Source organism: Staurois parvus, unplaced genomic scaffold (assembly GCF_062004578.1).
Source record: "Staurois parvus isolate SC_StPar_1 unplaced genomic scaffold, SC_StPar_1.0 ptg001248l, whole genome shotgun sequence".
NCBI lineage: Eukaryota > Metazoa > Chordata > Amphibia > Anura > Ranidae > Staurois > Staurois parvus.
The window spans coordinates 620,564-647,074 of record NW_028319044.1 but is presented as its reverse complement, the minus strand read 5'-3'; the positions used below and the strand labels follow the sequence as shown (position 1 = coordinate 647,074).

General features: G+C 48.1%; 1 long non-coding RNA gene across 1 annotated transcript in view; it reads left to right on the top strand.

Annotated features, from left to right (window-relative positions):
* The window catches only part of LOC149437900 (uncharacterized), a 67,159-nt gene extending 43,024 nt beyond the window's left edge, over positions 1 to 24,135 (top strand). Inside the window, exons 2-3 of the long non-coding RNA XR_016307987.1 lie at positions 14,378 to 14,494; positions 19,775 to 24,135. This is a non-coding gene — a long non-coding RNA (uncharacterized LOC149437900). The remainder of the gene's footprint in view (positions 1 to 14,377; positions 14,495 to 19,774) is intronic.
* The last annotated feature ends 2,376 nt before the right edge of the window (positions 24,136 to 26,511 follow it).

The following is a 26,511-nucleotide window of genomic DNA, read 5'->3' as shown; positions in this document are numbered from 1 at the left end:
GCCTCCATCTCTTTATCTCTCTGGTCTCCAGCCTCTATCTGTTTATCTCTCTGGTCCCCAGCCTCTATCTCTTTATCTCTCTGGTCCCCAGCCTCTATCTCTTTATCTCTCTGGTCTCCAGCCTCTATCTGTTTATCTCTCTGGTCTCCAGCCTCTATCTGTTTATCTCCCTGGTCCCCAGCCTCTGTCTATCTCTCTGGTCCCCAGCCTCTATCTGTTTATCTCTCTGGTCACCAGCCTCCATCTCTTTATCTCTCTGGTCCCCAGCCTCTATCTGTTTATCTCTCTGGTCCCCAGCCTCTATCTGTATATCTCTCTGGTCCCCAGCCTCTATCTGTTTATCTCTCTGGTCCCCAGCCTCCATCTCTTTATCTCTCTGGTCCCCAGCCTCCATCTCTTTATCTCTCTGGTCCCCAGCCTCCATCTCTTTATCTCTCTGGTCCCCAGCCTCCATCTCTTTATCTCTCTGGTCTCCAGCCTCCCTCTTTTTATTTCTTTTAAGCTTCGTTTTTTTTTTTTTATGCAGTTCAAACACACTGCCTGTATTTCTCCCATTACTGGTGTGAAAGTTGAAAACCATTACACCAATTACACGGCGTGCGATAAATCCAGCCTTCCACCGCCTTCTCTGTGTAGTAGCACGGAGCCGTGACCGATTCACTGGTGTTCCATCACTAGATTAACCTGCAATCACCTTTTTGGAAAATAATATGTCAGTGAGTGGAGGAAGACATGGCGGTGTGATGTAGAGGGTCCTCTCTATGTCCTGGAATGGATCCATCTCAGATAATTACATTTATCCGTTAATGGACACAGGAAACATTTAGTAAAGATGACGGTCATTATTTTTGCAGCCGAGATCGTTTTGAATGACTCAAGTGCTGTACGTAGCCTCTTAAATTCCACTGAAAATGACGGCTGATGATTGGTCCCTGTGGAGAGCCACTAAATCCTAAACACAATTTTTATATAAGGGGTATTAACCACTTGACCTCCGGAAGGTTTTACCTCCTTCATGACCAGAGCGGTTTTTTTTTTATTTCGATTTCTCTTTGGAACTGCGCTACTTTAACTGGTAATGTGCTACTTTAACTTGGTCATGCAACACTGTACACATTGAAATTTATTTTTTTTTTTTTTTTACACACAAATAGAGTTCACTTTTGGTGGTATTTGACCACCACTAGGTTTTTTTATGTTTTATTACAGAAACAACAAAAAAAAAGACCAAACATTTTTTCTACTTTCTGTCATAAAACATATCCAATAAGAAAAAAAAATCTTCAGAAATTTAGACCAACATGTATTCTGCTACATGTCTTTGATTAACAAAATCCAAATAAGTGTATAATAATTGTTTTTTGTGCAAGTAATAGAGACTATAAACTATGGGATGTATACTGGGATTTATGCAGCTTTAGACCCTATACTGGTAATGGCGGTGATCATCGACCCACAGTGGGACTGTGATAGTGTGGCGGGCAATCTGGCTCTAACAGACATACAGTCTTGGCCACAAATATTGCCCCCCACTGCATTTACAGGTGAAACACAAAAAATGAGAATATGGTGCAAGAGTTCATTTATTTCAGTGCAGCAACTTAAAAGGTGAAACTAATATATGAGACTCATTACATGCAAAGCAAGATAGTTCAAGCTGTGATTTGTCATCATTGTGATGATTATGGCTTACAGCTCATGAAAACCCCAAATCCACAATCTCAGAAAATGAGAATATTGTGAAAAGGTGGAATATTCTCGGCTCAAAGTGTCCCACTCTAATCAGCTCATTCAGCCATAACACCTGCAAAAGGTTCCTGAGCCTTTAAATGGTCTCTCAGTCTGGTTCAGTGGGAATCACAATCATGGGAAAGACTGCTGACCTGACACCATCACTGACACCCTCCATAAGGAGGGAAAGCCTCAAAAGGGAATTGCAGAAGAAGTTGGATGTTCCCAAAGTGCTGTATCAAAGCACATTAATAGAAAGTTATGTGGAAGGGAAAAGTGTGGAAGAAAAAGGTGCACAAGCAGCAGGGATGACCGCAGCCTGGAGAGGATTGTCAGGAATAGGCCATTCAAAAGTGTTGGGGACCTTCACAAGGAGTGGACTGAGGCTGGAGTCAGTGCATCAAGAGCCATCACACACAGACGGATCCTGGACATGGGCTTCAAATGTCGTATTCCTCTTGTCAAGTCACTCCTGAACAACAAACATCAGAAGCGTCTTAGCTGGGCTAAAGAAAAACAGACCTGGTCTGTTGCTTAGTGGTTCAAAGTCCTCTTTCATGATGAGAGCAACTTTTGCATGTCATTGGGAAACCAAGGACCCCGAGTATGGAGGAAGAATGGAGAGGCCCAAGGACCCCGAGTATGGAGGAAGAATGGAGAGGCCCAAGGACCCCGAGTATGGAGGAAGAATGGAGAGGCCCAAGGGCCCCGAATATGGAGGAAGAATGGAGAGGCCCAAGGGCCCCGAATATGGAGGAAGAATGGAGAGGCCCAAGGACCCCGAGTATGGAGGAAGAATGGAGAGGCCCAAGGACCCCGAGTATGGAGGAAGAATGGAGAGGCCCAAGGACCCCGAGTATGGAGGAAGAATGGAGAGGCCCAAGGACCCCGAGTATGGAGGAAGAATGGAGAGGCCCAAGGACCCCGAGTATGGAGGAAGAATGGAGAGGCCCAAGGACCCCGAGTATGGAGGAAGAATGGAGAGGCACACACTGCAAGATGCTTGAAGTCCAGTGTGAAGTTTCCACAGTCTCTGTTGATTTGGGGAGCCATGTCATCTGCTGGTGTTGGTCCACTGTGCTTCATTAAGTCCAGGGTCACCGCAGCCGTCTACCAGGAGATTTTGGAGCACTTCATGCTTCCTTCCGCAGACGAGTTTTATGGGGATGCTGACTTCATTTTCCAGCAGGACTTGGCACCTCCCACACTGCCAAAAGCACCAAAACCTGGTTCAATGACCGTGGGATTACTGTGCTTGATTGGCCAGCAAACTCACCTGACCTAAACCCCATAGAGAATCTATGGGGCATTGCCAAGAGAAAGATGAGAGACATGAGACCAAACAATGCAGAAGAGCTGAAGGCCGCTATTGAAGCATCCTGGTCTTCCATAACACCTCAGCAGTGCCACAGGCTGATAGCTTCCATGCCACGCCGCATTGAGGCAGTAATTGCTGCAAAAGGGGCCCAAACCAAGTACTGAGTACATATGCAGCTTCTACTTTTCAGAGGTGCGATATTGTTCTATGTACAATCCGTGTTTTATTGATTGCATGTAATATTCTCATTTTCTGAGATTGTGGATTTGGGGTTTTCATGAGCTGTAAGCCATAATCATCACAATGATGACAAATCACGGCTTGAACTATCTTGCTTTGCATGTAATGAGTCTCATATATTAGTTTCACCTTTTTAGGTTTCATTACTGAAATAAATCAACTTTTGCACGATATTCTAATTTTTCGAGTTTCACCTGTATGTCAGATAACGCACCACTTCACCCAGAAAATTGTTGCAATTAGAAATGTTTGTCATTCTCGTGTTTTCCTTTTTTTGGTATTGGTATGACACAAAAAAGTGGAGAAACAAAAAAAACAAGTCTGACACATTCCACACAAAGTTGGACATGTTTGAAGTCTAGACAGTGGTGTATTTTGGTTTTGCGGTGCCCTAGCCAAGAGTAAAATTTGGCGCCCACCCCCCCAATCCAAATTGGCATCAGTGATGGCACAATGATGGAATGGGGGGGGGGGGGAGAGGGAGAGTTGTTCCAGCATTCACTGGCACAGCTCACAGAATGACATCCGTCGAGCATCCCTGAAGCCATGATCAGGACCGGGAGGGAGAGTCTGACACCTTCCAGCAGCCCTCAGCCTCTTGTGAATCCCAGCAGAGGTGTCTCCGGAGATGACTCCACTCCTCTACATCATCCTCAGGAGCTCCTGCGGTGCCTCACCTGCTTCTCCTTCCTATGTCACCTGCCATGTGTGTCCATTTTGCCTTGGGGCTGTGCCGCCCCCCTGCAAAATGCCACCCAAGGCAAACACCTTGTTTGCCTTGCGGTAAATACGCCCCTGAGTCCAGCCTGGGTGTCAACCATGGCTACCTGCATATATGCAATGGAAGAGTTAGCTTAGCCACCCAAGGACAGGAGAGAAAATAAAGGGGGGAAAAAAAGCCTGGAAAAAAATAAAACAAATGCAGCCACCACTACAAATGCTTCTACACTACACACCGATCAGCTATGACCACTGACGGGTAAAATGAATAACATTAATTAACTTGTTCTATTGACACCCTAAAGTGGGTGGGATAGATCTGGCAACAAGTAAACATGGTCCCTGAAGTTGATATGTTGAAAGCAGAAAAAAATGGGCAAGCATAAAGATTTGAGGGACTTTGACAAGAGCCATATGTACTAACTAAACAAGTGGATCAGAGCAAACCCAAAACTGCAGGTCTTGTGGGCTGTTTCCAGTCTGCAGTGGTCAGGACCAACCAAAAGTGGGCCAAGGAAGGAAAGCCAGCCAACCAGCAACAGGTTTATGGGCAGCCAAGGCTCATTGATAGAGGTGGGGAGGAGAAGGCTCATTGATGGAGGTGGGAATGGGAAGGATCATTGATAGAGGTGGGGGCGGGAAAGATCATTGATAGAGCTGGGGAGGGAAGGCTTATTGATGGAGGTGGGGAGGAGAAGGATCATTGATAGAGCTGGGGAAGGAAGGCTTCTTGATGGAGGTGGGGAGGAGAAGGCTCATTGATAGAGCTGGGGAGGAGAAGGCTAATTGATGGAGGTGGGGGCGGGAAGGATCATTGATAGAGCTGGGGAGGGAAGGCTTCTTGATGGAGGTGGGGAAGAGAAGGCTCATTGATAGAGCTGGGGAGGAGAAGGCTCATTGATGGAGGTGGGGGCGGGAAGGATCATTGATAGAGCTGGGGAAGGAAGGCTTCTTGATGGAGGTGGGGAGGAGAAGGCTCATTGATAGAGCTGGGCAGGGAAGGCTTCTTGATGGAGGTGGGGAAGAGAAGGCTCATTGATAGAGCTGGGGAGGAGAAGGCTCATTGATGGAGGTGGGGGCGGGAAGGATCATTGATAGAGCTGGGGAAGGAAGGCTTCTTGATGGAGGTGGGGAGGAGAAGGTCATTGATAGAGCTGGGGAGGAGAAGGCTCATTGATGGGGGTGGGGAGTGGAGGGCTCATTGATAGAGCTGGGGAGGGAAGGCTTCTTGATGGAGGTTGGGGCGGGAAGGATCATTGATGGAGGTGGGGAGCAAAGACTGGCCTACGTAGTCTGATCCAAAAGAAGAGCTCCTGGAGCTCAAATTGCTGAAAAGTTGCTGGTTCTGATAGAAAGGTGTCAGAACACACAGAGCATCGCAGTTTGTTGTGTATGGGGCTGTGTAGCCACAGACCGGTCAGGGTGCCCATGCTGACCCGTGTTCACAGCCAAAGGTTTCTACAATGAGCACATGAGAACAGGAAATGGACCACTGAGCAATGAAAGAAGGTGGCCTGTTCTGATGAATCATGTTTTCACCACAGAGATATACGGTTTTCTTTTACATCATATGGATGGCCGGGTGTGTGTGTGTCGCTTACCTGGGGTAAAGATGGCACCAGAATGCAGTATGGGAAGAAGGCAAGCCGGCAGAGGCAGTGTGATGGAATGGAGGCTTGGTGCCAGATACTACGGCATACCTTCAGAGGTCTAGTGGAGTCCATGCCTCAACAGGTTATGGCTGTTTTGCTGGCAAAAGTGGGACCTACTCAATATTAGATGCGTGGTCATCTTATGGCTGATCGGTGTATTATATTTAAATATTTATTTTGTTTTGGGGTTTAGATACACTTTAAAGGGTTAGTTCACCATTGTAAAAAATAACTTATGCAGTCAATAAGCTCCAGTAGGTAACAATAAATAGAAATTTGCTTTAAATAATAATCATTAATTTATCTGTAGCCCATTTGCACCCCCACTGTAGCCTTCCCAAAAAACCCTCCCTTTTTCTGCATAGCTCTCTTCTGTCCAAATGCCTGGATGATCCAGCTGGTGAATGCTCACCCCCATTATCACAGGATCAAGGACTGTCTTTGTTCAGGAAACTGATATTTACCAGTCCATGCAGTCCAGGACTGTCTTTTGCATGGTCAGTGTTCCTCCACACCACCATCTTGGTTTTAGGAGCCGGCTGTCACTTCCTGAGGACTCACAGCTGGCTCCCTACTGGGCATGTGCGAGATAGCTGACTGCCATGAGATTGGATCTGCTGCCCCTCTTTGAAGTGTACCTTTTATTCTTGGAGGCTGTGACTATAGGAAGAAGAGAGGAAAACATCATTCTCACCTAAACAAGAGAGAGGGGGCAGGTACATCTGCTCCTCCCCCCAAAAAATATATTCTATTTTTAAGCAGACTGGAAGAGAGGAAGCAAAAAACGGTAAGTTTACTTTTCGGGTGTAGGTCCACTGTCAAGTGTAAGCACGGCTTTTCAGGAAGATTTTCAGAAAATCCCCCCCGATGCAGTTCTACTTCCAATGAAGAGTACATACCACAGGTCCTCCTGATGGAAGTGATAAAGGTCTTTCCCAGGGGTGGACTGACAACTCATGAGGCCTCTGGGCAATAGGGGATCATGGGGCCCCTGTGTCCTTTTCCACACTTAAACCACACCCAAAAAAGCCTATGAAAGGTGCCAGGGGCATCTCATGGGGCCCCCTACTGACCCCGGGCCCTCGGGCAGTGCCCGAGTTTCCGAATGGTCAGTCCGCCCCTGGTCTTCCCATTCCAGATGCAGCTGGTTTGGGTCTCCAAACTGGTTTGGGACACGTATGGCATCTGGCCTTGCTTCCTGCAATGCAGCCCTTGGTCCCACGCCTAGTTCTACTTTCAGGAAGTCTAAACCCGCTCACAAAGTGGCTCTACCAGTAGGTTGGAGTTATTGAATCTGTTATTCTGCCTCGTATGGGCATAAAAAAGGCTGACTTTAATGTATTCCAAAAGTGCACTTGTCCTTTCGCCGTGTTTTGGCATTATTGTGTAATAGTTTGCCAATAGCCATTCCTATTTGGAGGCGAACCAACGGCAGTGTCCTTCAAAGGGATTACTGTTGTAGTTGCGTGTATTCTTTAACTAGTTTAAAAGGGAAGGGGGGGGGGCAGATTGGAATAGGAGCTCTTACAGATACTCTACCTTTTCAATACGACAATGCTCCAGATTAAAATGGAACTGAACTCCTCTTCTACTCGACCCATCATTAACAATGGCTAGCCATTCTAGCGGTACCCTGACTACCTCAATGCAGTAGTTACAGGGGCAACAGACCAAGGAAGTCACTCCTCCATCTTTCCACCAGCCGTGATGCAGTGCCCCGACTTCTCATCTTTTCTTCCTTCCACTCCACTAGCCGCCCCTTTCTTTCAGGCCTGATCTTTCCCCTCCCCCCTCGATACTAGCCACTCTTCTCATAGGCTCACGCATTCTCTTCATACTAGTAGACAAGTCTGTCAGTTGAATTGTGTTACTTGTCACTGTGTTACCCAGAGAAGGAAGCATTCCGCTAATTTAGTTGGGTTGTTGCCTTTGTAGCTCCTATCTAGATGATCAGAGGCTGCAACGCTTCTTGCAATTTTACTTGTCACTACTGGAACCTGAGTTTTTATACAGATTCTCGATGTGGATGTCTTACCATTTCAGTTGGCCTCATACTTCTACACTTCTATTCCTTGAATCTGTACTCCCTGTTTATAAAAAAAATTGGGGGGGGAGCAGATGTACCTGCCCCCTCTTTCTCGTTTAGGCAAGAATGATGTTTTCCTCTCTCCATCCTATAGTCACAGCCTCCAGGGATAAAGTTACACTTCAAAGAGGGACTGCAGACCCAATCTCATGGTAGTCCGCTATCTCGCACGTGCCCAGTAGGGAGCCAGCTGTGAGTCATCAGGAAGTGACAGCCGGAGGAGACCACTGAGTGGGAGACCAGTGGAGGGATTGGCAGAGAGGGGTGGAGGACACTGAGTGGAGGCCAGTGGAGGGATTGGCAGAGAGGGGTGGAGGACACTGAGTGGGGGCCAGTGGAGGGATTGGCAGAGAGGGGTGGAGGACACTGAGTGGGGGCCAGTGGAGGGATTGGCAGAGAGGGGTGGAGGACACTGAGTGGGGGCCAGTGGAGGGATTGGCAAAGAGGGGTGGAGGACACTGAGTGGAGGGATTGGCAGAGAGGGGTGGAGGACACTGAGTGGAGGTCAGTGGCGGGATTGGCAGAGAGGGATGGAGGACACTGAGTGGAGGCCATTGGAGGGATTGGCAAAGAGGGGTGGAGGCCAGTGGAGGGATTGGCAGAGAGGGGTGGAGGCCAGTGGAGGGATTGGCAAAGAGGGGTGGAGAACACTGAGTGGAGGCCAGTGGAGGGATTGGCAAAGAGGGGTGGAGGCCAGTGGAGGGATTGGCAGAGAGGGGTGGAGGACACTGAGTGGAGGGATTGGCAGAGAGGGGTGGAGGACACTGAGTGGAGGTCAGTGGAGGGATTGGCAGAGAGGGATGGAGGACACTGAGTGGAGGCCAGTGGAGGGATTGGCAAAGAGGGGTGGAGGACACTGAACGGTTGGTAAGGTGGATGAGCCTGGCAGCAGCATTATTATTATACAGTATTTATATAGCGCCAAAGGGTATGCTCAGCGCTGTACAGTAGCAAGGGGGACAGAACATGAGACAAGACAGTAACAATACAATACACGAGGGGTGCGAGGGCCCTGCTCTTTCGAGCTTACAATCTAGGATTCATGATGTGCAAGCTGGGCAGGTGCCTTATTGTGAGGACTGAGTACAGGCTCTGTGTGGTTAAGGTGAGGTTAATTACAAATTACTGGAGCATCACAAACTTGGAATGCAATTATTTCTTACAATTTTGAGAAGGTGCCAATAATTTTGTCCAGTCTATTTTTGGGGTTCTGCGTGGAATGTGTCAGATTTGGCTTTTTGCTTCTCCTCTTTTTTGTGTCACCAATACAAACAAAAGAAATAAATATGAGAATGCCTAAACATTTGTAATTGCAGCAATTTTGCGGTTGAAGTGGTGCGTTATCGGACAGAAATACAGGGGGGTGACAAGTATTTTGGCCATGACTGTATCTTCCAAGGCTCCAATGATCAGGTCTTTCGTATGGAGCCCCTATGGTTTTTTCTATTGAGAAAGGGACAATCGGCCACTGACCGCTCTTCAAACGACTTCCAACATCACGACGGCTTTGTCATTGTCACAATGCTGTAGCTCACTGTAGAAACAATAAATGCGCAAAACCTAACAATTTGTCGATTTGATGGTCATTTGTATCTTGATGGCGTTTCTCAAAAAAAAAAAAAAAAGAGGATAGTTTGAGTCCAAAAAGAAAAAACTTTTGGCCGTTGGTTGTTTGGGACATAAAAGATATACCAGTTACTTTGTGTAGGCAGTTCTTTACTCGTTATCTGTTCTGACCATGTTTGGAACAAGTAATTATTGCAGTCTGCTCTATATAGAAGTCCTCTGTGCAGATGGATGACTCGGGTTTAATGTATTTTCTATCAGCAGGGTAATGGGAATCCTCTAAACATATTATTTACACTGCAGCCTTTCTAGGCTGCGCCGTATTGAAGATTGGTTGCAGAATGTCTCGCCATACTTTCACAAGGAGCCATCCATGCTCTTGAAGTAGTTACCCCTTCCTGACCAGAGGTCATTAATGCCGGAGTGCCCACACCAAATTTAGCATTGCCAACTTGTATCAATTAAAGTTTAACTATAGGGAAATCGAAAATTACCGTATTTTTCACTCCATAAGACGCACCTAGGTTTTAGAGGCAGAAAACAGGGGGAAAAAAATTCTGAACTAATGGACTGCAGACATAGTACAGGAGATGACCAGAGACTGCAGACACAGTACAGGAGATGACCAGAGACTGCAGACACAGTACAGGAGATGACCAGAGACTGTGGACACAGTACAGGAGATGACCAGAGACTGCGGACATAGTACAGGAGATGACCAGAGACTGCGGACACAGTACAGGGGATAACCAGAGACTGCGGACATAGTACAGGAGATGACCAGAGACTGCGGACACGGTACAGGAGATGACCAGAGACTGCGGACACAGTACAGGGGATGACCAGAGACTGCGGACACAGTACAGGAGATGACCAGAGACTGCGGACACAGTACAGGGGATGACCAGAGACTGCGGACACAGTACAGGAGATGACCAGAGACTGCGGACACAGTACAGGGGATGACCAGAGACTGCAGACACAGTACAGGAGATGACCAGAGACTGCGGACACAGTACAGGAGATGACCAGAGACTGCGGACACAGTACAGGAGATGACCAGAGACTGCGGACACAGTACAGGAGATGACCAGAGACTGCGGACACAGTACAGGAGATGACCAGAGACTGCGGACACAGTACAGGAGATGACCAGAGACTGCGGACACAGTACAGGAGATGACCAGAGACTGTGGACAGTACAGGAGATGACCAGAGACTGCGGACACAGTACAGGAGATGACCAGAGACTGCGGACAGTACAGGAGATGACCAGAGACTGCGGACAGTACAGGAGATGACCAGAGACTGCGGACAGCACAGGGATGACCAGAGACTGCGGACAGCACAGGAGATGACTGCTGACCTTTGGGGAGGGGGGGGAGCGGGTACCTGAATTCGACAGGTACCCGCTCTTACTTGCGCGGAGTTGTTCTTTGATCTTACCTGTTCCTCTATCCAGCCGCGCGCTGTCTTCCCGGCTTCTGTAGTGTCGGCGCTCGGCATCTCAGCCGGGTGCCCAGTGCGCATGAGCGAGAAGCACTTGCGCTTTGTGATTGGTCCGGCGGCTTCTGGGATCTGTCATGTGTCCCAGGTACCGCCTTACCATTCACAAAAAGCACCGCTTCTTGCGCATGCGCACTTGGCACCCGGCTGTCAAGCCCACACTACAGAAGCCGGGAAGACAGCGCGCGGCTGGATAGAGGAACAGGTAAGATCAAAGAAGATCAAAGAACAACTCCGTGGAAGTAAGAGCGGGTATCTGTCAAATTCAGGTACCCGCTCCCCACCTCCCCAAAGGTCAGCAGTCATCTCCATAAGGTCCCGCTGCAGAGCTGAGCGGCCGGCCCGGTATTCTGACACGGCGGCGGTGGAAATACCGGACCGGCCGCTCCATATTCGCTCCATAAGACGCACTGACATTTTCCCCCCTTTTTTGGGGGGAAAAAAGTGCGTCTTATGGAGCGAAAAATACGGTACATCTGTTCTACAGTTTGTCAATCGTATTGATAGAAGTTGACAATGCATCAGTGACTTCTGGTCAGGAAGGGGTAAATACTTCAAGAGTATGGATGGCTCCTTGTGAAAGTATGGTGGGATATTCTGCAACCAGTCTACAATAAGCGGTATTAAAACCCAAAAGCAAACATTATATTGCAGGTTACCAATCATTAGATATGGTGGCTGCGTATTCTATCTGATAGCTGTAAGAGGGGTTCAATTGGAGGAGGATTTGGTTTCACTTATAGTGACGTTCTGAGGTGTTGAATAATATAGCATGTCTCACCTAACCTTCCCATGGCCTACACTTCTCTGCCATTTGCTACAATCAAGTGTAATATCTGTACTTACCAGTGTCCATTAGGGGTGCTCCGCCATCATTCTGCCATTCTGGCTTGGATGGCTGACTGTATAGTATATCCGCTGGGATGATGGGGGTTCTGAGGGCCCTTCTCATTTAAAGAAACTTAACCACTTGCCGCCCAGCCACTGTACATATACGGCGGCAGGGCGGCACTCGCAGGCAAAACCACGTTTTAAAACGTGTTTTGTAAACAAATAGGGGGCGCGCATGAGGCGCGCCGCCGCCCTATCTGTCCCGCGGATCACCGCCGCAGATGTCAGTCGCCGGGTCACAGCCGCTCCTTAGCGGCTATGTCCCGGCGATCGGCGGCAAACAGTGACAGAGAGCACAGCTGCAGTAGCTGTGCTGTCTGTCACTTCCCTGTCAGCTCGAGGATGAGCTGATCGAGAAAGAACAGTTTCACTTTCTCGATCAGCCTTGTCCCGCCCAGTACACCCCCCGCCCCCTAGGAAAACACTCCCTTCACTCCTATAACCCTTCCCAGCTAAATAAAGTTAATCCCTTCCTCCCCAGTGCCATTAGTACAGTGTCAGTTTTTTTTATTTTTGCACTGATCACTGTATTAGTGTTTTTGGGGATGTCAATGACCCCAAGTCAGTTCCCCCCCAATGTCAGAATGTCCGCCGCAGTCCCGCCATAATTCGCTGATCGCCGCCATTATTCGTATAAAAAAAAAACTAAAAATCCCAGTATCTTTCCCGCCATTTGTAAACTCTATAACTTTCACGTAAACCAATTAATTTACACGTTTTGGGTTTTTATTTAGCAAAGACATGTCGCAGAATGCATTTTGGCAGAAATTTATGACTAAATTTGATTTTTGCATTTTTTTTTTACTGGACATGTTTTATAGCAAAAAGTCCAAAATATTGTTTTTTTTTCCTCAAAACTGTCAGCCTTTTTTTTTTTATAGCGCAAAAAATAAAAACCGCACAGGCGATCAAATACCACCAAAAGAAAGCTCAATTTGTGGGGACAAAAAGGATGTAAATTTCATTTATGTACCGTATTGCATGACCGCGCAATTGTCCGTTAAACTAGCGCAGCGCTGTATAGCAGAAAAATGGCGTAAATTGCAGTATCTATACCATAGTTTGTAGACGCTATAACTTCCACACAAAGCAATCAATATACACTTATTGGGATTTTTTTTACCAAAAACATGGAGCAGAATACATTTTGGCCTAAATTTATAACCAACTTTGAGTTTACTATATATTTTTTATAGCTGAAAGTAAAAAATATTGTTTTTCTTAAAAATTTTGGGCCTTTTTTTGTTTATAGCGTGAAAAATAAAAAGCGCACAGGTGATCAAATACCACCGAAAGAAAGCTCAATTTGTGTGAAAAAAAGGACGTAAATTTCGTTTGGGTGCAGCATTGCATGACCGTGCAATTATCAGTTGAATTAGTGCAGCGCCGAGTAGCAAAAAGAGGCGTGGTCATTAAGGGGGGTAAATCCTCTGGAGCTCAAGTGGTTAATTAAGCGCCCGCTGGGTAGGGTGAGGGGTGGGAGTATTTTGCTGGTGTGGAGAGTTCCAAGAGGCCCAGTGCCTCCTGATTTAAGCATTGCTACCTTGTCTGGCCAGTACTGAGAAAACAGAGAGCCCCTGGGAGTGGCACCTTGGGGATGCTCTGAGTACCACCATGGGTTTGGGACTCCATTGTGAGAAAAAGCATTCTGGCCTCAACACCATAGCTTTTTGCTGCAAATTACCTCATGAACATGGCCTTTTGGCCTGAGAATGGGTCAATTTTTCTTACCGGGCCCCTAGGTCTAGCCATTGCACTATCCAGCACCTTTTTTTAAATGCTTTTTCTCCATGTGTGTCACTTGCACTCATACAGTATGTGTGTTTTCTATTCACTCATGGACAGTAGGGTGTGGGTCTCTGGGCCTACCTTTAGGAGGAGGATGCATGGCCCTTAGGTTCCTTCCTCCCCTGCCCTTAAGATCTCTCTTTGGGAGAGCGCCTCACCCTTTACTCTTTGGTCAGCTACGCCTGTCCACGAGCAGTAGATCAGCTGGACCTTTTTGGCCAAGTGGACCTGAGTGTCAGCAAGTACAAAAGAGGCTGGAATCATTGGTGCGCAGGCACGAGTCCCTCCACACTCTTCCAAATGACCCATCCAACAGAGTAGAGCCAGCAACTCGGTGGCATCCATAAACCTAAAACTTTATTGACTACATGATAAAATCCAGTGAAGAACAGGCTATGAATGGGAAACATAGCCATGACTAAGGCTGTATAACCAAAACGCGTAAGCCTGTTTTTCACTGGTTTTTACCATGTATTCAACAAAGATTTACGTTTATGGATTCCACCCAGCTTCCGGCTCTACTGTGTTGGGTGGACCTGAGTGTGCCTTGCCCCTGCCAGGAGGCTTGTGCCCCAGAGGATCAGAGAAGAAACCTTTCTCTTCGGGAGGGGACCATTTGACACATCCTAAATGCATTTTTTAGTGTTTGTGTAATTTTTTGTTCTTTTTATGTGGTTTGTTTTTGCTCATCGGCTCAAAAAAAGAAAACAAATTACTAACTTACCTACCCTTCTACTGCTGTTGTAACACTAGAGTAGCCCTTAAATATGTGAAAGTCCACCCTCATTACTGCACCGCCACTCTCTCTGCAGTACAAAATTAATACTCATTAATGTATCTGATTGAAGGAACCATATCTTTGTGTTTTCTTTTTACCAGGTAATGGAAGTTGTACGATCCAACTACGATACACTGACGCTGAAACTGCAGGATGGCCTTGACCAGTATGAGAGATACTCTGAGCAACACAAGGAAGCCACCTTTTTCAAGGAGCTGGTAAGCCATTTAAAGGGTGCTTCTTAAAGCGGAGTTCCACATGAAAATAAAAAAAAATTAAAGTCAGCAGCTTCAAAAACTGTAGCTGCTGACTTTTAAAATGCAGATACTTACTTGTCCCTCGGTCCATCGGTGTCCTCACTACCGCTGGTTTCGCTGGCCGTCTTCTCTCCCTGGTGCCGGCACCTTCAGTGTGGGCACCCGGTTGTGACAGCTTGCGGCTTCACAGCCGGGTGCCCACTGCGCATGCGCAAGAAGCGCTGCGCATTGTGAATGGCCCCGTAGTCTTCTTGGACCTGTCACGTGTCCCAGAAGACTACGGGGAGGGGGGAGGATAACTTCCGCTTCCGATCGCCTAGGCGATCGCAGCGGAAGTGGGTACCTGTCAAATTCGGGTACCCGCTCCCCAAACGTGCCAATCCTTAACCCCTTGGTGCCGGCGCCTCCCGGCCCTTTAAGGGTTTGAAAAGCCCGGGAGGCGGGGCGGGGTTTTAGGGTCATGTGACCACCGTGATTTGCCGTCACGGCAGTCACATGATCGGGAAAGGTCCCAATCGAAAGAGGAGATTGGGACCTTTCCATGAGTACCAGATATGTGCTGGGAGTGCGCAGGGCGCGTGCTCTCAGCACATATGTTTTTCTTAATTGCACCTAGGCCCAGACACCGGGAGGCCGCACATTTGTGTGCGGCTGGCATGAAGAGGTTAATGGGGAGCAGGGGACAAAGGCTTAAAGTGGAACTTCCCCTTTTGGTTTGAGCTCCACTTTAATATCAAGAAAGTGAGAGACCTCCTTGTAGCAGACCCTAAGCCAGGGAGGATACACCCCATTGTTTAGCCATTTTAGAGGGCACCGGCTGTGAAAGGTCTACAGCTACGAGAAAATACAATAGGAATTCTATTTATTTCAAGGTTTTGGCAGCACCCAGCCACCCGGCATCTTCGACTATCTAAGTAAAGACCCCAAAACAAATGAGTGGCAGTTATCTGGGTCAAGGTGCCTTTTAAAGAAGACATCCACCAACACTATTTGTGACCATGTGAAATAACCCTTTTAGAGGAGCTTTTCCATGAAACCACATCCCCTTGTATAGTGTTCATATGCATCTGACTGCTTGGACTGTGTAGCAATAAATTAAATATTTGCTCCTATGTGTGACTCCTCCACTTCCCCAGCATGTCGGTAGCTGGGCTATTCTGAGCTATGCAAGGAAAGAAACTGGAAAAGGGAAAGGTGAGTGGCGCACACAGGTAAAGGGGCACCACCAAGGGGATATTGTGTAACAATAGTATAAAGAGTGTTGAATAAAATTATATATTCTTGAACTTGTACTCTGCTGGGGTGTTGGAGGTTCTCAGCTGCTAAGGGACTGTGAGACGTCACTCTGGTGCGCTGACATTTGATATTCATGTTGTATAAAATGATTGTATAAAGTTCAGCATAAAATCTCTAAAATAAGTACAAAATGTCCATCACACTCATGGCCGCTGACCCAAGAGTAGAAGCACACTCCATCACACGCATGGCCGCTGATCCAAGAGTAGAAGCACACTCCATCACACTCATGGCCGCTGACCCAAGAGTAGAAGCACATTCATGGCCGCTGATCCAAGAGTAGAAGCGCACTCCATCGCACTCATGGCCGCTGACCCAAGAGTAGAAGCACACTCATAGCCGCTGATCCAAGAGTAGAAGCGCACTCATGGCCGCTGATCCAAGAGTAGAAGGGCACTCCATCGCACTCATGGCCGCTGACCCAAGAGTAGAAGCACACTCAGGGCCACTGATCCAAGAGTAGAAGCACACTCATGGCCGCTGATTCAAGAGTAGAAGCGCACTCCATTGCACTCATGGCCGCTGACCCAAGAGTAGAAGCGCACTCCATCTCACTCATGACCACTGACCCAAGAGTAGAAGCACACTCATGGCCGCTGACCCAAGAGTAGAAGCACACTCATGGCCGCTGATCCAAGAGTAGAAGCGCACTCCATTGCTCTCATGGCGGCTGATCCAAGAGTGGAAGCACACTCCATCGCACTCATGGCCGCTGACCCAAGAGTAGAAGCACACTCATGGCCGCTGATCCAAGAGTAGAAGCGCACTCATGGCCGCTGATCCAAGAGTAGAAGGGCACTCCATCGCACTCATGGCCGCTGACCCAAGAGTAGAAGCACACCCATGGCCGCTGATCCAAGAGTAGAAGCGCACTCCATCGCACTCATGGCCACTGATCCAAGAGTAGAAGCACACTCATGGCCGCTGACCCAAGAGTAGAAGCACACTCATGGCCGCTGACCCAAGAGTAGAAGCACACTCATGGCCGCTGATCCAAGAGTAGAAGCGCACTCCATCGCTCTCATGGCGGCTGATCCAAGAGTGGAAGCACACTCCATCGCACTCATGGCCGCTGACCCAAGAGTAGAAGCGCACTCATGGCCGCTGATCCAAGAGTAGAAGCGCACTCATGGCCGCTGATCCAAGAGTAGAAGGGCACTCCATCGCACTCATGGCCGCTGACCCAAGAGTAGAAGCACACTCATGGCCGCTGATCCAAGAGTAGAAGCGCACTCCATCGCACTCATGGCCGCTGACCCAAGAGTAGAAGCACACTCCTGGCCGCTGACCCAAGAGTAGAAGCACACTCATGGCCGCTGATCCAAGAGTAGAAGCGCACTCATGGCCGCTGATCCAAGAGTAGAAGGGCACTCCATCGCACTCATGGCCGCTGACCCAAGAGTAGAAGCACACCCATGGCCACTGATCCAAGAGTAGAAGTGCACTCCATCGCACTCATGGCCGCTGACCCAAGAGTAGAAGCACACTCCTGGCCGCTGACCCAAGAGTAGAAGCGCACTCATGGCCGCTGATCCAAGAGTAGAAGGGCACTCCATCGCACTCATGGCCGCTGACCCAAGAGTAGAAGCACACCCATGGCCACTGATCCAAGAGTAGAAGTGCACTCCATCGCACTCATGGCCGCTGACCCAAGAGTAGAAGCACACTCATGGCCGCTGACCCAAGAGTAGAATCACACTCATGGCCGCTGATCCAAGAATAGAAGCGCACTCCATTGCACTCATGGCCGCTGACCCAAGAGTAGAAGCACACTCATAGCCGCTGATCCAAGAGTAGAAGCGCACTCCATTGCACTCATGGCCGCTGACCCAAGAGTAGAAGCACACTCCATCGCACTCATGGCCGCTGACCCAAGAGTAGAAGTGCACTCCATCGCACTCATGGCCGCTGACCCAAGAGTAGAAGCACACTCCATTGCACTCATGGCCGCTGATCCAAGAGTAGAAGCACACTCCATCACACTCATGGCCGCTGATCCAAGAGTAGAAGCACACTCTGGAACTGTAAGAGAAAGAAAGGGGAGAGCGCCTTCTAAGTGCAATTGTTGACAATTGTAACTAATAAACATGTTCTTATACTACATTTAGAAGGCGCTCTCCCCTCTTCGTTTTCTTAAAGGTAATAAGGAGCATCCTCTGTTCTGTTCTAGGTAAGTCAACATATTGTAGTGTGATTAGCAGATTCCCATGATAGTCCACCCTTTCCTTCCCACTTATACTTTGCTTTCCCTCGGTGTCCTGTTGGCCTATTGGAGCCCTGAATAGTAAGCGTCATGCCAGAGTTCAAGGATCTCCTTGTGACCGTGCAAAGCAGTTGGCTGCTCAGGTGCCAAGCACTGCATTACGGGATAAAAAGGAGAAGATCACTTTCCCCAGCCCTCATACTCTCAAGAGCCAATTATTTTTCAAGGCTTCAGCAGGCAAACCGAGCAGCAGGAAAGCACGGTGAAAGTATCGGCAACAGGATGGTGTTTTGTCAAGAGAATCTCTCACTTTGCCTGCCCTGACCTTACGAATTTATTTCAAGGGGACATGTGGGCCCTGATGCTTTATTTTTAAAGTGCTATGCCTTGGATTGTAGAGTATAGGCTTTTTCATTACAAGTAGGAGAGAAATAGTTTTCAAATGTAGCACAGGCCTTAAGCTGGTCCCGCTGTTTGCCCAAGGTTCTGTTCCCTATTGGGCGCACAGCAGCCAAGCACACAGCATTTTCAGTCTCTCTACACAATAACCAGGCAGAAGTTTCTTATTTTGGGTTTATTGTTTGAAGAACTTGGATGAGGAATAGGGTGAGCCTTGGGAACTAGTGCAACTTTAACTGAGGACACTCTCTGGTAGAATCTAGCCCCTTCAAAGTAAGCCTTTAGTGAAAGAGGATGTGGACATACAGCTCAGGGGGGTCCCACACTGGAAACAGCCATGAGCCAGTAAGTCTGGGACAGTCTCCTACAAAAAGAGGTCAAAAAGCAACAGTCTCTCCAGGATTTAGCACTCTCTCAGGCCTTTATTCACTGAGTCCCTGTGTACATGGAGGCCTCCTTCCAGTATCAGCCGGATCCTCTACTGTGAGCCCCCAGGCCAGATCCTTAGCCAGCTTTCCTCCACACTGTTCTCTCAACTTTAGTTATCACCCCCCCAGCTCTCCCTGAGCTGGGACCACAATGAACCTCCTGCAGTCTTTAACTAGATAACCCAGGCTGGGTCTCTCTCCACCAGGATGAGGACCCTGCTGTTTCTAGGCCCCAGACTAATTATGCACACCTAAGCACCCTGCGAGGTCACCCTCTTGACCAGGGATTGGCTGAGGCTGCATGAATATTTTTCTCAGGGTCCTCATCCCAACCCACTATATTTTAGAACTTACCCTACGTACAACGGGGAGTAGTTGAACCTGTAGCCAGCAGAACTACCAAAAGCAATCAAAACCTTCTCTTCTGGCTTCAGAAGAGTCAAAACTAAATTTGCTTAAACCCAACAGCAACCCAACTAGGAGGATGCTACACAAATAAGTTGAAACAAGGCTTAATTTTAAAGTCACCCTTAAACAATGTAATATGCAGAATTCCTATAGTCTCTGCTCTCATAGAGGATAAAAGAAGCTGTGAATTACATGGCATTCAGAAAATGTTGCTTGGTGCTCCCATGGTGGCCAGTCATGTGACCAATTGGCAAAACACCAGTTAGACGACCTCTGATGAAGGAAAAGGACCACTGTCTAGTTGTGTCCAGACCTAAAATCCTTAACCAGAAATCATATGACCAATGCCCTGGTATTTGGTCACATGACTGGTCCCCATGGAAGCCTGAAGCTTTTTTTTTTTTTTTTTTGCCAGACAGGTAAGTATTTTAGGTAGCGAATTGTAATGTTTTCCTTGAGTTGGTCCAAAGCTCTACTTAGTGCTCAGTTGTCCATTTCTCTTTTTAGGTGCGATCAATAAGTATCAACGTACGAAAAAACCTTGCCTTCAACACGCTGAGCCAAGAAACGCTACTGAAAGAGTTTTCCACCATCTCCTGAGACCAGCCTGGTGACGCAACACTGCCTACCATTAAAGAGACCCTCCCAAACTCTGGCCCAGCTCGCCGTGTGTCTGGAGCCATGTCTGCTCATTTAAGTGTATCTTAAAGAATGATATGATCAAGCAGTATTGTCATCCCACTGGAATTTACCCCACCACACCCCCAAGCTTTCAACTGCCAGTCCACAGCGGCTGGAGGTTTTAGAGAAGCAACGGGTGACGTGGGTCATAAGATTGTTTTTCACTTGAAACACAGCCGTTATAAAAATAGATCTGATTCAGGAAAAGTGGTGTACAGAATACCGTGAGCTACATTGGTCCCGTTGCCCATGGGAGCCAGTTGGGTTTCCACCATCGGGAAATGGAGTTTGATTGTCCCATGTAACGGGTCTATATTGGCCCCGCTTTTTCTAAATCAGTCCTAGTGTAATATATTTCTTAATAAAATGTTTGTCAGGGCAACATAAAAAAAAACAGATGTAGTACATCTCTTGTATACATGCACCTTTCCCCATATTTTACCTACTTTTAAAATGTTATAAGTACAGGAAGATACCTGTTGATCTACCAGAAATCCAGTGAGCTCCCAACTTCCTGTTTGAGTTGACAACACAGTGCCTTTGCTGCACTGACATCTCAATCAGCGTTGTCAGTCCTGGCTGCAGGCTAGAGAACCCAGCCTTTCTCCAACCCCTCGCCACATGCATGCATTGATATCTTTCTCAGCAAAACAATGCTGCTGCGTAGACTTCCAAGAACCTGCCCCTAGCACTGTGTATTGGTAAAAGGCCCTTGGGAGATGTAGTTATGGTGACATGTCTGTGCCAAAAAGAACTCACCCTACAGCAGCTGCCCCTAAAATGAAGGTTTCAAACCTGATGATACTCTGACTTCCAAGAGACTGCACCTCACACTGTGCATTGGAAAAAGGCTCTTGGGAGATGTAGTTTTGGAGGTATGTCTACATCAGTAGGAACTGCACCTGCAGCATCTAATCCTGTAAGGGATTTTACAAACCTGATGACGCCTTGACTTCCAAGAGCATGTCTCTCGTACTGTGTATTGGTAAAAGGCTCTTGGTAGATGTAGTTATGGAGGCATGCCTATATTAATAGGAACTGACCCTGCAGCAGTTGTTCCTGCAAGGAATTTTTACAAAGCTGATGATGCTTTGACTTCCAAGAGCCTGCCCTTCTCACTGTGTATTGGTTAAAGGCTCTTGGGAGATGTAGTTATGGGGCACGTCTATGTTATTAGGAACTGACCCTGCAGCAGCTGCCCCTGAAAAGGAATATTACAAACCTGATGATGCCCGCCCTTCACACTGTGTATTGGTAAAAGGCTCTTGGAAGATGTAGCTATGGGGTCTATGTCAAAAAGAACTGTCCGTGCAGAAAAATGTCCTGCAAGGGCTTTTGCAAACCTGGTGATAATGTCTATGGGGGTATGTCAATAGGAACTGACCCTGCAGCAGCTGCCCCTGATGATGCCCTGACTTCCAAGAGCCTGCAGCTCACACTGTGCATTGGTTAAAGGCTCCTGGGAGATGTAGTTATGGGGGCAAGTCTATGTCAATAGAAGCTGACCCTGCAGCAGTTGCCTCTGATGATGCCCTGACTTCCAAGAGCCTGCACCTCACACTGTGTATTGGTAAAAGGTTCCTGGGAGATGTAGTTATGGGGGTGAGACTATGTCAATAGGAACTGACCATGCAGCAGCTGCCCCGATGATGCCCTGACTTCCAAGAGCTTGCACCTCACACTGTGTATTGGTAAAAGGCTCCTGGGAGATGTAATTATGGGGGAGAGTCTTTGTCCATAGGAACTGAACCTACAGCAATTGTTCCTGCAAGGGTGTTTGCAAACCTGGTGATAATGTCTATGGGGGGTATGCCTATGTCGGTAGGAACTGAACCTGCAGAAGCTGTTCCTATAAGGAATTTTACAAACCTGATGACGCCTTGACTTCCAAGAGCCTGCCTCTCATACTGTGTATTGGTAAAAGGCTCTTGGGAGATGTAGTTATGGGGGCATGTCTATATCAATAAGAACTGACCCTGAAGTGGTTGCCTCTGCAAAGATGTTTGCAAACCTGATGATGTCCTGACTTCCAAGAGCCTGAACCTCACACTGTGTATTAGTAAAGGGCTCTTGGGAGATGTAGTTATTGGGGCGTGTCTTTGTCAATGGGAACTGACCCTGCAGTAGCTGCTTCTGCAAGGGGTTTTGCAAACCTGGTGATAATGTATGTGGGGGATGTCTATGTCAATTGGTACTGACCCTGCAGTAGCTGACCCTGTAAAGAATTTTATAAACCTGATGATGCCCTGACTTCCAAGACTCTTCCGCTCGCACTATGAATTAGTAAAAGGCTCTTTGGAGATGTAGTTATGGGGGCAGATCTATGTCATTGTGAAATGACCCTGCAGCAGCTGCCCCTGCAAGGAAGTTTACAAACCTGATGATTCTTTAACTTCCAAGAGCCTGCACCCCACACTGTGTATTGGTAAAGGGCTCTTGGGAGATGTAGTTATGGTGGCATGTCTATAGGAAGTAACCCTGAGTAATGAAAGCCTTCTATTGCTACATGATCAAGGTAAAAGAATAATATAATGATGGGATATGGTCTGGGGGGGAGGGGGGCGGGGGGTATAGGGGTAAATGTGGGTTATGACTGAACATATAATTTATCTTTATATATCTAACTTGTTTTCTAAAGTGGTTGTAAACCCTCACATATACCCAGTGAAGTGACTGGCCTCAGGTGAGATGATACAAATCCTCCACCAGTTGTACCTGTTTATCTGTAGACCTCTATTCTCTACAGCTGTTCAAAGTCCAGAATTTACACAGCATTTCTTTTCTCCAGAAGGCAGGGGGTGGTGATCTGATGTCACACACTACAAAGCACAGAGCAGGGAGCTGAGTGTAATATGAGACCTGAGTGGAGGGAAAGGACACACCCACCTCTACATAATCTCATAGGGAAACATGCATAGCTGAGGCTGTCAATCACGTTCTGCGTGCTGGAGGGGAAGGGGGCTCCCAGGATTGCTTGATGTCGGCATAGACTTTCAGCCCCCTCTCCTCTACAGCCGTTCAAATCCCATATTTTATACAGCGTTTCTCAGCTCCAGAAGTCAGGGGGTGGTGATCTGATGTCACACTACAGAGCATAGGGCAGAGAGCGGAGTGTAGTCTGAGACCTGAGTGGAAGGAAAGGACATCCCCTACCCACACACAGTCTTGTAGGAAAACATGCACAGCTGAGGCTGTCAATCCCCTTCTGTGTGCTGGAGAGGAGGTGGGCTTGATGTCTGCATAGACTTTTAGCCCTCTCTCCTCTACAGCTGTTCAAATCTCAGATTTTATACAGCATTTTTTCAGCTCCAGAAGTCGGGGTGGTGATCTGATGTCACTCTGCAGAGCATAGGGCAGGGAGCTGAGTGTAGTCTGAGACCTGAGTGGAGGGGAAGGGGGCTCCCAGGATTGCTTGATGTTGGCATAGACTTTCAGCCCCCTATCCTCTACAGCCGTTCAAATTCCAGATTTTATACAGCGTTTCTCAGCTCCAGAAGTCGGGGTGGTGATCTGATGTCACACTGCAGAGCATAGGGCAGGGAGCTGAGTGTAGTCTGAGACCTGAGTGGAAGGAAAGGACATCCCCCACCCACACACAATCTTGTAGGGAAATATGCACAGCCGAGGCTGTCAATCCCCTTCTGTGTGCTGGAGAGGAGGTGGGCTCCCGGGATTGCTTGATGTCAGCATAGACTGTCAGACGTGGCTCCTACAGATAACAGGGGGAGGAGAGATCAGAGGGGAACCACACTCTGTGCTTTTAATTGGATTGAAGATCACACTATAGAGGGAAATGCTTTGTTCATTTTTCCTTTCACAGGTTTACAACCACTTTAAAGCTTACCTGCCATTAAAGCACAACCCCCGAGCCGTGATTCCACGCTATATTCTCAATCAGACGACTCTAAGACTGTTGAATATTTAGACGGAGGCCGTCTAGTTTTCTGTTTACGCGTGAAAGATGAAAACGGCTGCCGGCCGCCGCCTGAAGTGCCCGTCTCCGGAGCCGGCGGGCGATGTTTTCCAGCAGGTTCGGCAAATCCGTGAAAATTTTTAAATAGCTGTTGGAGTTGTTTTTTTTTTTTTTTTGTTTTGTTTTGTTTTTTTCTCCTTGTATTGTGATAAATGACATGTAATCCCGATTGTCACTTTACAGATAATAAATTATTATTTTTTGAGTAGGTCTACCTACTGAATGATTTTGTTTTTTTCCTGTGAATAATGCCATAGAGTGCCAAAGAGAAGAAGGAGGCGCCGACTAAGTGTAGTAGATAAGTATGCGATTTAATGACCCAGGATAAAAAAACGCTCACAAGAGTAAATATAAAACAGGGCTCATCTGTGAATCCATGGGTCGCTCCTTTTTGTCCCGCAGGAGGAACTCCAGCCACGATCTTAGGGGGGGGGGGGGGGGTGGAGGTGGATATGGGCACAGGAATGCTGGCAGGTCCAGGAAACTCCGCGCTGGCGGAAGTGGCGTCACCGAAATGTGGGAGGACCGGATCACAGAGACACGCAGGCTACACGCTCGGAACCCCTAGTTCCTTCTACAGGCTGTGCTGGTTGGCTAGAGGCTCCAAGCGCCTAGCTTGTGTGGTCTCTGTGATCCGGTCCTCCCACATTTCCAGTGACGTCACTTCGTTCCATGCTGGTTGGCGTGGAGTTTCCTGGACCTGCCAGCATTCCTGTGCCCATATCCACCGCAAGGACCCCCTAGGATCCTTGCTGGCGTTTCCTCCTGCAGGATGGAAAAGAGCGACCAATGGATTTACAGATGAGCCCTGTTTTATATTTACTCTTGTGAGTGTTTTTTTATCCTGGGTCATTAAATCACATACTTATCTACTGCACTTAGTCAGCGCCCCTTCTCTTTTCTACTGTTTAGAGTTGGTAACACTCTATAGGAAGGCAGCCACTACCGTCAGCATTCCAAGGACGCCAGTCATCTTTTATGGGCCCTCGGGATCATGGCTCTTTAGTGCCCCTACGGCAACATGCTGATTATGATTGACTTATCTATATTCTGGATAACACTCGCTGCCCAACGTTGCAAGACGGAGGACATGTAGGCCTATAGATGGTGTGTTGGGAAGATGTAAGTGAGTTATCTAGATCGGGGTCTCCGAACTATGGCCCTCCGGCTGTTGAAGTACAAGTCCCATCATGCCTCTGGGAGTCTTGCCTGTGGCTGTCAGAGTCTTGCAAGGCCTCATGGGACTTGCTGTTCCTCAACACCTGGAGGGCCATAGTTTGGAGACCCCTGATAGATCAAAGGGCTTCCAATCTGGAGATCGGCTTCTGGCACTGTTGTCTCCACTGCTTTTCCTGGGCTTTGCGTTAGTCGTTGGCCCCACCACAGTTTCCTTGTCCCGTTGCAAGAATCTTGGGTTTAATGGAAGCCAGTGCTGAGAGAAATATGGAGGTTCTCTTTTCTGAACATACAAGTTGCCTGGCTATCATGTTAAAGCTGAAGTAGATCTTGTCTAAATCCATTCATCGCGTGTCTTCTTCTTGGACCTTGGTGTATTTCTCCCAGATCTATGCAGTATCCAAGGGTGGAACTTCCTGTACTAAAGACCTCTCACTGCTGCTCTCTCTCCTGGTGCAGGGGGACTGGTCTTGGCTCCGCCCACTCCTGTAGTTTTCTGCAGGCAGCCTGTGGTGGGTGGGGCCTGCTGTGTTCCCTCCCACAGCTCTGCTCTCTCCTTCTACATGGTGGCTGGTCTTGTCTCTGCCCCTTCCTGTCGTTTTCTGCAGGCACTGGGTGTGGCTGCTGATTCCCTCCCACAGTTCTGCTCTGTCTTCTTGTGCTGGGTGACTGGTCTTGTCTCCACCCCTCCGGTACTTTTCTGTAGTGGGTGGAGCCTGCTGGTTCTGCTTTAACCTGTCCCCAACCTCGCCAGCACCAGCTACCGGGCTCCCAGAAGTCAACCCCTCCATGTACTGGGAGTGGGGTGTTGGGGGTGCAGCCTGTCACTTTCAGGGAGGGGGGATGCAGCCTGTCCACCGAAGTCAGCTCAGTATGAAGACCCCACCCAGGACATGTTGATCTATCTGTCCTATAGACTGTAGAGATATCTCCGGCCTGGCTCTTCTCCCACCCCTTCTTCTCCAGCGTTCTTCTCCACGTTGTGTCGCCAACGTGACCACAGAGAGAGAAGAGGGTAGCGGTGTCAGGAGAAGGAGAGTGGGCGCCCTCTGGTGGTTGGAGGATGACAGTGCTGGTTTGCTCGCCCACCACCCATTCTCCACCGCAAGGCCCGGCCCCCAGCAGGCCACAGACTGGCACCGGTCTGTGCCCCCACGAGTTGGGGACCTCTGTGCTGAGTAAAAGTCTTGAGACAAACATGCAAATCAGAAGTAGACTTTACTGCCTATTTCTAAGTTAATGACTTAGTAGCGAATTGGTTGGCTGACCCCTCCTACTGCTTGGGCCAATGTGAATATACCTGACCGACTGCTGTTGGAGCTGAAATTCACTGTAGTAGTCATCGCTACTACACTGAGAACAGCAATCTTCTGGGTCCAGTGCCGAGCAGCTGCCCTTCTGTGTAGTAACCACA